Source organism: Hypomesus nipponensis, chromosome 4, assembly GCF_054491055.1.
Source record: "Hypomesus nipponensis isolate SF chromosome 4, ASM5449105v1, whole genome shotgun sequence".
Lineage (NCBI taxonomy): Eukaryota > Metazoa > Chordata > Actinopteri > Osmeriformes > Osmeridae > Hypomesus > Hypomesus nipponensis.
The window spans coordinates 15,143,440-15,155,000 of record NC_140364.1 but is presented as its reverse complement, the minus strand read 5'-3'; the positions used below and the strand labels follow the sequence as shown (position 1 = coordinate 15,155,000).

General features: G+C 43.0%; 1 protein-coding gene across 1 annotated transcript in view; it reads left to right on the top strand.

Annotated features, from left to right (window-relative positions):
- calcr (calcitonin receptor) overlaps positions 1-11,561 on the top strand; it is a 37,145-nt gene that overhangs the window by 148 nt on the left and 25,436 nt on the right. The gene's annotated exons all lie outside the window — the stretch shown is intronic.

Here is an 11,561-nt window from a genome sequence, read left to right as displayed (position 1 = left end):
TAAAGATTAGGACCATTCTCGCAAATAACTTTTTGTAACAGAAATCGCTGATTGGCTAATTGTATAGTTTTACATCCGTGCCTTGCCCACAGCTATGCTTGGCACGAGACTCTGACATTTGCCCTCCATCGACTGTCTTCACAAGACAGCGAATTTAATTAAACAGGACCGAGTTTAACGCAATATTTTTTCTGAGTGAGGAGGGGTTGCACAAGCAGATAGAAATAACAGTTACCGACATACATGTCTGTCTCAGTTGCCAATGCACTAGGATGATAATTAATAGAATTGTCATAGGATTTCAATGATTATTTTTATATATATTTTTTTTTTTCAATGCTTTAACAAATTTTAAAATGTTCTTGTTGAATACGAATTACGGAGGTAATGCCTGACAATTCGAGTTATTTTCTTCCAGTATAAAAGGTTCCCCTCCCACACGTCCGTTGTTCTTCAGCGTGTTGGACCTGGTTGTCGACATCTCAGACGCATAGTAAATTCAGGGAACAAGCAGTACCAGAGAAGGCACATGAATGTACATGTGAAAACCAAAATACAGATGAACTTAAAATGCCCTAAGCAACACTCAAGTCCTTCTTATCAGAAGTGTGTGTGTGTGTGCGTACAAGTGGGTGGAGAGGTGTGTGTTTGTGTCTTGTGTCTTCCCTTTGGCACTTATTTGTTTTTTACAATGTGTGCTTCATGATTTGGCTGCTCACAATGTTTGGGGCTATCTCGTTGTTATGATCAGTGACCTATGCACCTTTGTAAAGCTCTCTCTTGGAAGTCGCTTTGGATAAAAGCATCTGCTAAATGCATAAATGTAAATGTAATTACGTCTCTTGACCATTGTGTTAGGAGAGATGGGTTATTTTAAGACATTTGACACAGGCATAGTTCAGATGCACTTGTATTACTGTAAACCCAGCTCTGAGAAATAGTTTTCAGGATAGGGATTAGGACTAGTGTTTACAGTAACAAAGATGTTATTTCCAGGTAATACAGTGTATTCATTTAGAAGGTACTGTAATCCAAACCACCATACAATACAGGGGGATTTGAACCTCCAACCTCTTAAACTGCTGTCAAATGCTCTAACCACTGAGCCAGTCAATGTTTTGTCAATGCTGTAGAAACTGGCGGTAAAGTGGTTCTACTCAGAATTTGAGGGTAGACTTGATCGTTGGCTGGGATTTATGTGGATTATTCAATCTGTGTTTCAATCTGGAAGCACTCATAGGTTCTGCTTCTGATTAGCATATTCACGAGAAGCTAAATGACTGAAATGATTCAATCTGGTCATTTTCAGCCTGAGACTTGAGGCATGAAACATATTTGATCTGCCTGATTGACAGCTGTTACTTGCAGACTGTGAGTGTGAGTTTAAGATACATTGAGGAGCGAGAGAGCGTGAGAGAGAGAGAGAGAGAGAGAGAGAGAGCGTGAGAGAGAGAGAGAGAGTGATTGCAAGGATACTATGCTGGACACAATGCTAAATTGGTTTAATGCTTGTGTGAGAGTGTGTGAGTTTGTGTGAGAGTGTTGTTTTGAGAGTGTGCGTGTGAGTGTGTGAAAGAAAGAGAGAGTGATGGAGAAAGAGACAGAGAGAGAGAGAGTGATGGAGAAAGAGACAGAGACAGAGAGAGAGAGAGAGAGAGAGAGAGAGAAAGAGACAGAGAGGTATAAAGAGAAAGAGACAGAGCTGGGTGCATGCATCATACTGTTAGACCTGGTCTGGTGGTTCTCTTCTTTGTGAAAGACAGAGAGTTAGTAATTCATCATCCTACACTATCTGTCAGCTCAGAGACAACCCTGAGAGAGAGAAAGAGAGAGAAAGAGAGAGAGAGGAGAGAGAGAAGGAGAGGGAGGAAGAGAGGTAGAGAGAGAGAGGTAGAGAGAGGGAGAGAGAGGTAGAGCGAGGGAGGTAGAAAGAGGTAGAGAGAGGTAGAGAGAAAGAGAGAGAGAGAGAGAGAGGGAGAGAGAAGGGGAGAGAGTGAGAGAAAGGGGAAGAGAGAGAGAGAGAGGGAGAGAAAGGGGAAGAGAGAGAGGTGTGTTTGCGAGAAAGAAAGTAAATATGACGGGACTCCAGAACAGACTCAAATCTGGAAGGAAAACAAATGAGAAAATACAACTGAAGCTGTCCTGTCCTGGGTCACACACACACACAGACACTCACAGGCAGCACACACTCAGACACACATACTGTACACACTCACATTCCGACCCCACATGCGCACACGCATAACACACACACGCATAACACACACACGGCGTGATGTAACAAAGATCTAACTGTCAGAGGAGGTCACTAGTGTTCACCCGACTGGTTTGTTATTCTTCTACACTAATCGAGCTGATGGGTCATGTTTTATTCATAACTTCCAGGGTTAACCACCCCTTTATTTCTCTTTACACTGTCTTTCTTTCCTTTCTTCTCTGTCTCATCCCTCTCTATCTCTCTCTCTCTCTACTTTCCTCTCTCTCTCTTTCCCTGTCTTTTTCTCTCTCTCCTCCTGTCTAGGCTGTGTCTACATGTCCAATCATTCCAGCAGGGAAACCTGATATGGCTGTGAGTCTCTCTTCTAGAGTTAACGGTTTGAAGCAGAGTAAATAAGATGTAGAGTGTGTCTTTGTCAGAAATATTAACCTAATCAATGTCCTGGCCTATCCACCCGTGTCCGTTTTAATAGGATGATATTTAATGTTCCAAATGTGGACCAGCTGAACTCTGACCTTGTATGTAGAGCCGGGCACACATTTACAACCCAGGCCATGTCACCCTGGCCTCAAAGGCTGCTAGGACTGGATTATCCATGTGCACTGTTCTCCTGTAGTTGATCAAAATGGCAGCAAATTCAGCTCCGAAGAACCAAACGTCACCTTCTTCAAGCTTCTAGATGTTGTTCCATCCAGCAGTGTGTCTTGTTCTCCCCACTGTCGACACCCAGCTTCGTCCAACCAAAGCTGTTGATTCTGTGTAAAACGGTAAAGGCCTTTATGGTCTTCGAGGGGACGCTGAAAGGGTTGGGAATCTACCACTCTCACCTAGTTAGAAAGAGGTGATTACTGTTAAGTGTTGCAATGTGTGCGCCACATGTTGCAGCTACGTGGGCTTGCCCTTCCTGCTTTTCAGTTCTGAAAACATTATTTATTAGCACTTTGAGATTTGCTTCAAATGTAAAATGCATTACAAATAAAATGTATTATTATGATTTTTCCCTCGTCGGGTTCCATGATAGCAGAAGTCTCCCGGGAAAGGACGGTGCTCTTTTATGAACAAAAAACCTGCTTTGGCTGTCGACCACTCAAACGGCCTCAAAATGCCCCAGCAACATCAAAGGACACTAAAATGTTTGGAACAGGAGTGCCTTAGGACTTGACATAAAGGTCTGTTTTTCCACAAAATAACAACTGTCGTTTTGCGCCAGATTTCATGTTTGCTTCTGGTTCGCCCATTTCTTCTCGCTGGGATCGGTTCCATTAAGGTGCTGCGCAGAGTTACACCTATACTGAACTGTAACTGTAGGTGGAGCTGTAAGGGTGAGAATGCTAGGTGATAAACAGCAAGATTAGGGGAGAGCAGTTGTAATGACATGTCATTATAATCAGAGAGACAGTAGTCTTGGGATATTTTTGGGATATTCATTTTCCATTCCATTTAGTGTTTTCTCGCAGTTCATGTCAGGATTCTTGTATCCGTCTTATTTATTTTTTTGCTTTTTACATTTGTGTGACCCTCCTGAATCATTTCAGCTTGTTCATTATTATTAAAATAGACTCAGACCATATCTCAGGCTCCCCCTGACTTCCCCTCTCTCTCTGACGTTCCTGTCACAATTCACTTAAAACTGTTGAATAAAGCATGAAAAATACTTGGCACTGAAGACAGTTTTTATCTGCTTTCTGTGGATATTTCTGGAAATGTGCCAGGAAATTCCTTTTAAAGTTTTTTTTTTGTGTGTGTTTTGCTTTTATGGACACCTGCACTCGTGCGAATCAATCTCATTATTAAATACCCGCTTGCCTTCTTTAAGGAAGGTAGACTGAGTTATGTTCGGCGATACCACAGTTGCTATGTTTACAGCCAGAACTGTGGCTACTAGAGCTGCTAGGCATGAGGCAAAATCAAATTGAGTGATAAGACAGTTCTGTAGGTCAGTTGTAGGTCAATCCATGCACCTGTAGCAATATATTATAGCAATATGACATAACTACAGTTATAGTCCATCGGAATAATTCCAGTTCATCAGAGACATCAACCTGCGAAAGCCGTCTGTTTGCCATGGGCTTCGGTGCATCAGCAAACAGCTTTAACTAGTCTTTATCAGAGATCAGATCCACATGCTAATACCCAAACACTCTTGTGTTTGAACACAAAGGAAAAAATGTGTTTCAATTCCTGCTGCAGGAGGGCGATCCAATGTGTATCTAGTTTACCATTTAATCTCTCCACCTTGTTTGAATTTGGGCCTAAAGTCTACTCACGTTCGCTTGTCTATTTGTCTGTGCCCCTCCCTCCTGCATCTCTCCTTGTATCAGTAATTTCCTACAATGTTTGAGGTCGGGCGGCTGAGTGGGTATGTCCAGCTGTATGTGTAGTCTGTGTGGAAGCTGGCCCTCCACCTCCCCTTCATGTCTGCTTCGATTTACTTCCTTTTCTCTTTATTCCACCGCCTGTTTTATTCTCTTTTTTTTTTTTCTCCTCCAATTCTTGTGTCTGTGCACAGTTAGGGATGGGCTGACACAGGGCAAGGCTTATTACTTTACTCTCTCTACCTCTCTCTCTTCCTTTACCCTCTCTCTCTTTTTTCTCTTTCCCTATCTCTTTCTACCCCTTTCCATCCTTCTCCCGCCCTCCCTCTCTCTCTCCCCCTTTCCTTTTCCCCCTCTCTTTCTAACCTGTCTCTTTCAGTCTTCCTCTCTCTCACTCACTCCCTGTCTGTCTCTCATCCTCTCTCTTTTCTTTCTTTCTTTCTTTCTTTCTCAGATCCCCATATTTTATCTTAGGTCTCTGTCTCTCCATGGTCTTCTTGTTTCCTCCACCACCACTTCTCCATGGCCCCTTCTCTCTCACATTTCCCTAAAACGAAGTTCAGGCATCAGAGCTAATTCAGAGAAACCTTTCTCTCTCAGAGTGAAGACACCTGAACACGCCTGCTTGCTTCCAGGTAGAGGGCCAGAGCAGAACAGGTCATCTGAACGTCGGAGGTTGAGGGCTGGTGTTTAGATGGTGCTAAGATTTAAAAACATGGTTTGTGTTGCCTGGCCTGCACACAGCATCCCAGTAAGGAGCTAGCGGAGGGTGATGTGGGAGGATGTGATCCCTGACCCCTGCAGGGGTCCGTTAAGGGTAGGAGGGACAGAAGATGTTATCCCAGATCAGGGATCTATAATCCTGTTCCCAGAAAGCTATCTGCCTGTTGGTTTTTGTTCCAACCACACGTATTTGACCTGCTTCAACACTAGTTATCTGATCAACTAGCTAATTATTATAATCCAGTGCTAGATTAGTGTTGGAGTGAAGACCTCCAGGCAGGCATCTCTCCAGGAAAAGGTTAGGAGACCCTTTTTAGTGGTTCACTCCCCCCGTCAGCCCCAACTCAGGTCCGGATTATCCTCCTGATACAACTGTCCTTTGATACATGCTGACATTTGAAACTGACAGGAGCAGCCTGTCAGTGCTTTCACCAAGAACCAATCATCTGATCATCTGTTTACGTTTGAATCCTGTCATCTGAACGCCATGGATGCTATCTGATATTGATTAATGAGAATCTGCACCGTGCGTCATCCACTCCCAAACGGATGTGAAGAGCATATAAAGACAGATAAATAGATAAAAGATGGGGGAAAGTTTGAGGTTTGATAGCTGGGATTAAAGACTTCTCCCTAACGACACCGCCCACTGTTTTACACTCTCAGAGATTGATATCCGTGACTGCTGGGGGAATTATGATAAACGTCAGATGAGAAAAGATCTCTAGCTTCAACCGCTGGGAGTCAGATGTCATTCAGAGTGATTCCAGCTCTCCGATCTGGAGGTTTGTCATTCAGAATGAACCCTCAGTGAGCATCGATTCTCTGATCCTTTGATCGTCTCATTGATTTCCCTTCCCTGCACTTGGCCCTCATTTTGCTTCTGGTGGTGAGCAGTTTCCTCCGAGACATAACCCTTGCTATTGTATCAGAAGAAACTACCTTCCGTATGTGTTTCTGTGGATTGTATTGTGTAACTGGGAGCTTGCTCCACTTGTTAGCTCTGTGAAGTGTGCGGTCAATTATATTCTCCTCCATCACACCCTTTCAAATCTTCGCCTCTTTTCTGTGTTTTTTCTGCCCGAACTGAGTTTGTTTTGTGGATTCCTTGGTTGTACTGAAGTGGTTATGGGAGAAAATCTTACAAGATTTAAGTGTTCCTCAGTTTGTACATCCTGCTGGTCTAGCACTTTGACAATTATATCCAAATACCAAGTGTATTTGTGTGTTGTTCCTAGCCACCTTGTTTTGAGGACAAACCCCTGGAGACAGCTACACCAGCAGGTTCAGTATGGAACATCTTGGCTCCTTCCAGGACTGTCTTCTTCACTGAACTGAACAACAGTTCAGGGACTTCTGATGAAAATGACCTGCAGCTACAAGCTGTCCTCTCTGACACTTTACCGGACACTCTCCTCTGGGATTTGTAAGACAAAAATATATAAATTGTATTTCATACTGCACTTGGTTCACTGTGTATACCTGCTGCAGTAATACAAAGACTAAAATGCCCTTATACCTCGATTTATTTTCTCTGTATCTCCTGTCTTTCATCAGCATTTTTAAGATGTTCAAAAATCTGTCAGGGGATTTAATTCCTATCTATCAATTTTACAGTAACGCTGCAGCGATACCGTCTCATTAATTTCAAAAACAATATTTCCAAAGCTGAAAAGTTTTTGGCTTGAGCGGCGTCACGCTCGGAGAAAGATGGAGTCTTTGATTGGAATGAGTTTGCCTGCGTGGGAGGATAATGATAACTGCAGCCTTCAACTGTCTTTCTCTCCAGCAGCCTGGAATCAGTTGAGCCATACAGGAGACTCGATAACCTTTTGAAAAGTAGCCTAGGCTACGTCTTTCAGAGACAGAGAGACAATAGGGATTAGAACCTGGATTGTACTTTTTTCCTTATTGGTAATAATAGAAAGCACATCACTTTCTTGAATAATGTGAGTCTGTTCTTCTGAACAGGAACTGTAAGTTATAAACAACAACTTGATAAATGGAGTAGCTCATTTGTTTTAGCTACAGAAATACTTTTTGGCAAGTGAATACAGAACATCGGCATGGTTTCAATATGGCTGCCATGTTTCTTTTATAAACTTGTAAGTGTTGACACATTGTTTTCCTCAAAGAAAATATGTTCTGAGGCACTGTTTTTTTTGTTGTCAAAGTCAGGACTGCTGGTGTGCCCTTTTAACGTTTTAACCGATTTTAACCGAGTGACGTTATCGTTGGGATCACTTTCAAAAGCTAATTATAAATGAAACACTGATAACCAATCTGAATCCATCCTAATTTAAAGCGGTCGCGCATTAAACATGACAGATGACCTTGCAGAGAAGCTATTCGTCGAGGTTGGTGTCGACGCAATTACAGTTCTCGTTCAAGTGCTCGTTATCATCCTTGGTGTGAACAGGCGGTAGCTAACCAGCTAGGCCAGCGTCTGAAACGTTACAAGGCCTGTACAACCACTGAATACAATACATAATCAAACACATTTTCAATTAGCAGATGGTAGGCCGACTGTTTGAATCACAATCCCAGCGACTGTAAAATACTGCGAGACTGACAACGTTGTTTGAATCAGCGTGTTTCAAAGGGGTTTAAATATATGTTGCACGTAGGATTGCCTTTGCAACTTCCTCAACCCCAAATGCGGGACACTTTCTCCCCCCTTTTCTGTGCCTGATGTGATGCTATAGGGACTTCCATGGTTAATGCAAGCGCGCGTTGCGTGCGAGCGAATGATTTTGGCTGATTTCAGCGAAAATTTGTTTTTGGAGCTTGAAATAAACAAACATAGCGGTTTGTCCGATTGGTAAAACGTTGTCGAATGAAGGTAATTACGTTTACGTTTCTTAGCCTGGTTTTCCATCTTTATATTGTCTCAAATAAGCTTTCGATCTGTCAGTGTCACTGTTGTGTGTAAGCGGCACTAAGGGCTGCATACCTTCATTTGGAATTTTCCACCGGAGCTTTAGCTAGCTGGCTAACGTTGCGTTCTCTCCTCCTGTGTTCAATGACTCAATTCATCAAGCTGTAGCTAACGTTAGCTCAGTCTATGTCAACAGAGCTCCTGGGTAACTTAACTTAGATAGGCCTATACCAGAAAATATAAAAATGATTGAAACCATCATTCACCAAATTCAGTGAGGTAAATCGCCGAGGCCAGGAGTGCTTTCAGCTTCTGATGGTCGTCTGCACTGGTGAAGCAAAGCCCTTCGCGTTAATATTTCGATGCACTCGCGCTCCCTTCTGACACGCGCACCTGTTCGCAGTTCACTGAATATTAATACCGGCCGGCAAGGCTGTGATTGGAAAACGGGACTGCAGCTGTCCATATATATATATATAAATGTATATATATATATATATATATATATATATATATATATATATATATATATATATACATTTATATATATATATATATATATATAAATATATATAAATATATAATTGTCTGTATAGGCCTATATATATATATATATATATATATATATATATATATATATAGGCCTATACAGACAAATCAGTTGAAAAATAGGCTACACACCACACACTCTCGAGAATATTTAAAGACTAGTGTTTTGTAGCGTGTCTAAAGAAAGTAATACAATGTGTTTGATGACGAAAAGTATGATTCATTAGGAGAGCAAAGACTGTGTAATAAATCACTGTTGTATGAGAGACACATTTATATGTATACAAAACTTCAATTTAGCTAATGCTTTTATTTCCATCAATACATTTTGTTGTCATTGCACAACTGTACAATGTAATGACTCTTAGTGGTACTCACACACATGGAAACACAAACGTTTTTAAATATGCAACTAATATTTTATTTTACTTCTCTCTGTAATTGTGATTCCAGTCTTAATTTGATCAGAGAAGAATCTCTCTTGGTAGACCCACCTAAGAAATTAACTGAGAGCTTTTTTTGAGACTAAAATGCATTAGTTCAAAGCCATCTATTGATTAGAAATAGCAGGGTAATTTACACCCAAGCTAGCCAGACACTCACCGTGTTCAGAATGGGGACTGTGAGACCAATTGTCATAATGGCTTTGCTATCAGGTGGGGGGAGAGAGCGGACTAGAGAGTGAGAGAGAGTGAGAGACCTATTTTTCCTTGCTGTGAATAAAATTCCCCCAGATAGCCACTGAATACACCCACACACTTACACCCACCCACACGCACACAGCTTCTCAAGAAATCATCTACTGTGATCCCACTGAACCACCAGATCAACCCATCAGGAAGCTGTTAAAACAGATCCCTCTGAAGAGTGTTTCCACTTCCTCTTCAGGGCTGGCGGAGGGATACGCAGCAGGAGGCCAGACCACCACTAGGGTTGTTGTTGGCCAGCTACTTATCTTCCTGTAAACAGCAGTTCAAGATTCATTTTGTAGTACTCCTTGTTAATTATCTTAATAACCATGTACGGTCTCAGCTCTCAACGACTTAATTAATTACTGTTTCCACAAATTGAATCGTAAGTGCACTGTTGTGCAGTTTTGGGAATATTATGAGTTTCACAGCAGAGCAAAGCAGATTTAGCAAGCTTCGAGGAATGAAACCTGAAAAAAAACTGTCTGAAATCAAAACGGTGTGATTTCCATTTCAGAGGATTGATGTTCCTCTCTCTGAGCCATGTGGCTACCATCTAGGAGGAAACACTTTTCTGGTGTTTCCTGCACCAAGTAACAACCCCAGGCAGTGCTTTGTCTCCACTTAAGTCTTCCAACCAATCCTCTCCAGTATTACCCCCCACCCCTCCCGGTATTACCCCCCCCCACACACACACACACACTCTCAGCCACCATTGCCAACTCCTAACCTCACCACCAGGGGCAGCTTGCTTCTGATACGATACAACTTTATTATCCAGTTTTGGAAATGTGCCTTTGGCTTCACATGAATGAGAGGAACAGTCATCCCCTCTGCTCTCCTAATGATGTCATTAGATCCTGGGTCTGCCTGGGTCCCCATCAACCGGCTTTATTCTCTCAGGGGTTTGGGAAGCTAATGACAGGCAGCCCTGTTGCTTACAGCCCCCTCTCTCTCTCCCTCCCTCTCTCCCTTCCACATCTCAGGGCCCCCCCCCCCCCCCCCCACACACACACACACTCTACCCCCACCCATCGCCCCTTCGCAGGTTCTTGGGATCTAAAGATGGAGACGTCACGTATGGTTGAACTTTTATTAGGTTTTCTGTTTATTTCTTTGAGGAGTAGGAAGTATTGCTCTTTCACTTTCGGTTGGTAAATATTGGACACAGTCCTCACTTGAGTGCCTTTGACACAGCCGGTGACAGTTGAAAAGGCCGCTGGCCTCTGTGGTGGTACTGTCTGAAAAGGAATGAGAGAGATAGAGGAATACAATAACTACCGTGCAGTCTGTTGCACTAAGCAGTCAAACACCCTTTTGCTCCAAACAATTGCCCCTTCCTAAAACCCTGGAACCGGGGGGGGGCGGTATCTGGGTTCCACACATTCCATCTCTACTGGTGCTGAACCCGTTTGAATGATCGTTTTCTAATCTGGCAAACGTGGGTCTCGGACCATGTTGTGCTGAGCGGGGGGATACCAAACAGGAGTGGTCCTTGGCTCCACCTCTTAATGCCACTCAACGTGGAGGGAAAAGTGTTTATATTGATTCATCACGAACCACTCATTCAAACAGCATCACACTTCAACACTGCAAACTCTTGGATCCTGACCAAGACACCTGCTGTATTTTTAACTTTGGACAGCACCCAGTTATTGAGACAATTGAGCCACAGACATGCAAACAGACTGACTCAAAGATTCCTGCCTTTGCGGTTAGATGCTAACTTCTGTGATGGTGAGAATCAGCGGAGGATGTCTTCACTCCACAAGCTACAGTAGCACAGCCTGCATGTCTCTTTCTCCTGGGCAAACTGGGTGTGGAAAACAGGCTTTTCATGCAGAGTTAGAAGCATACTTCTAGCTGCTACAGAAAATACTTCAAAGCTGAACCATCCTCACAATGCCCTGGTGATACACCACACACACACACATGCACAAAAGCGCATTTGTGCACACGCACACCCACAGTAAAGGCATTAGTTACCTTTTTGGGCTAATATGTCTACAAAAGTGTAAAACAGGCATGCTCTCGCACAGGGTTCAAGTATACAAACACACACACACACACACCTGGGGTCATGTGAGCCTGTGAAAGGGAGGGATTTAGGGAGTGAGAGTGATGGAGAGGGAGGGAGGATGGGGTAGAGAGAGAGGGAGAACAGTATGTTCAGTTGAGTGGCAGGCAGC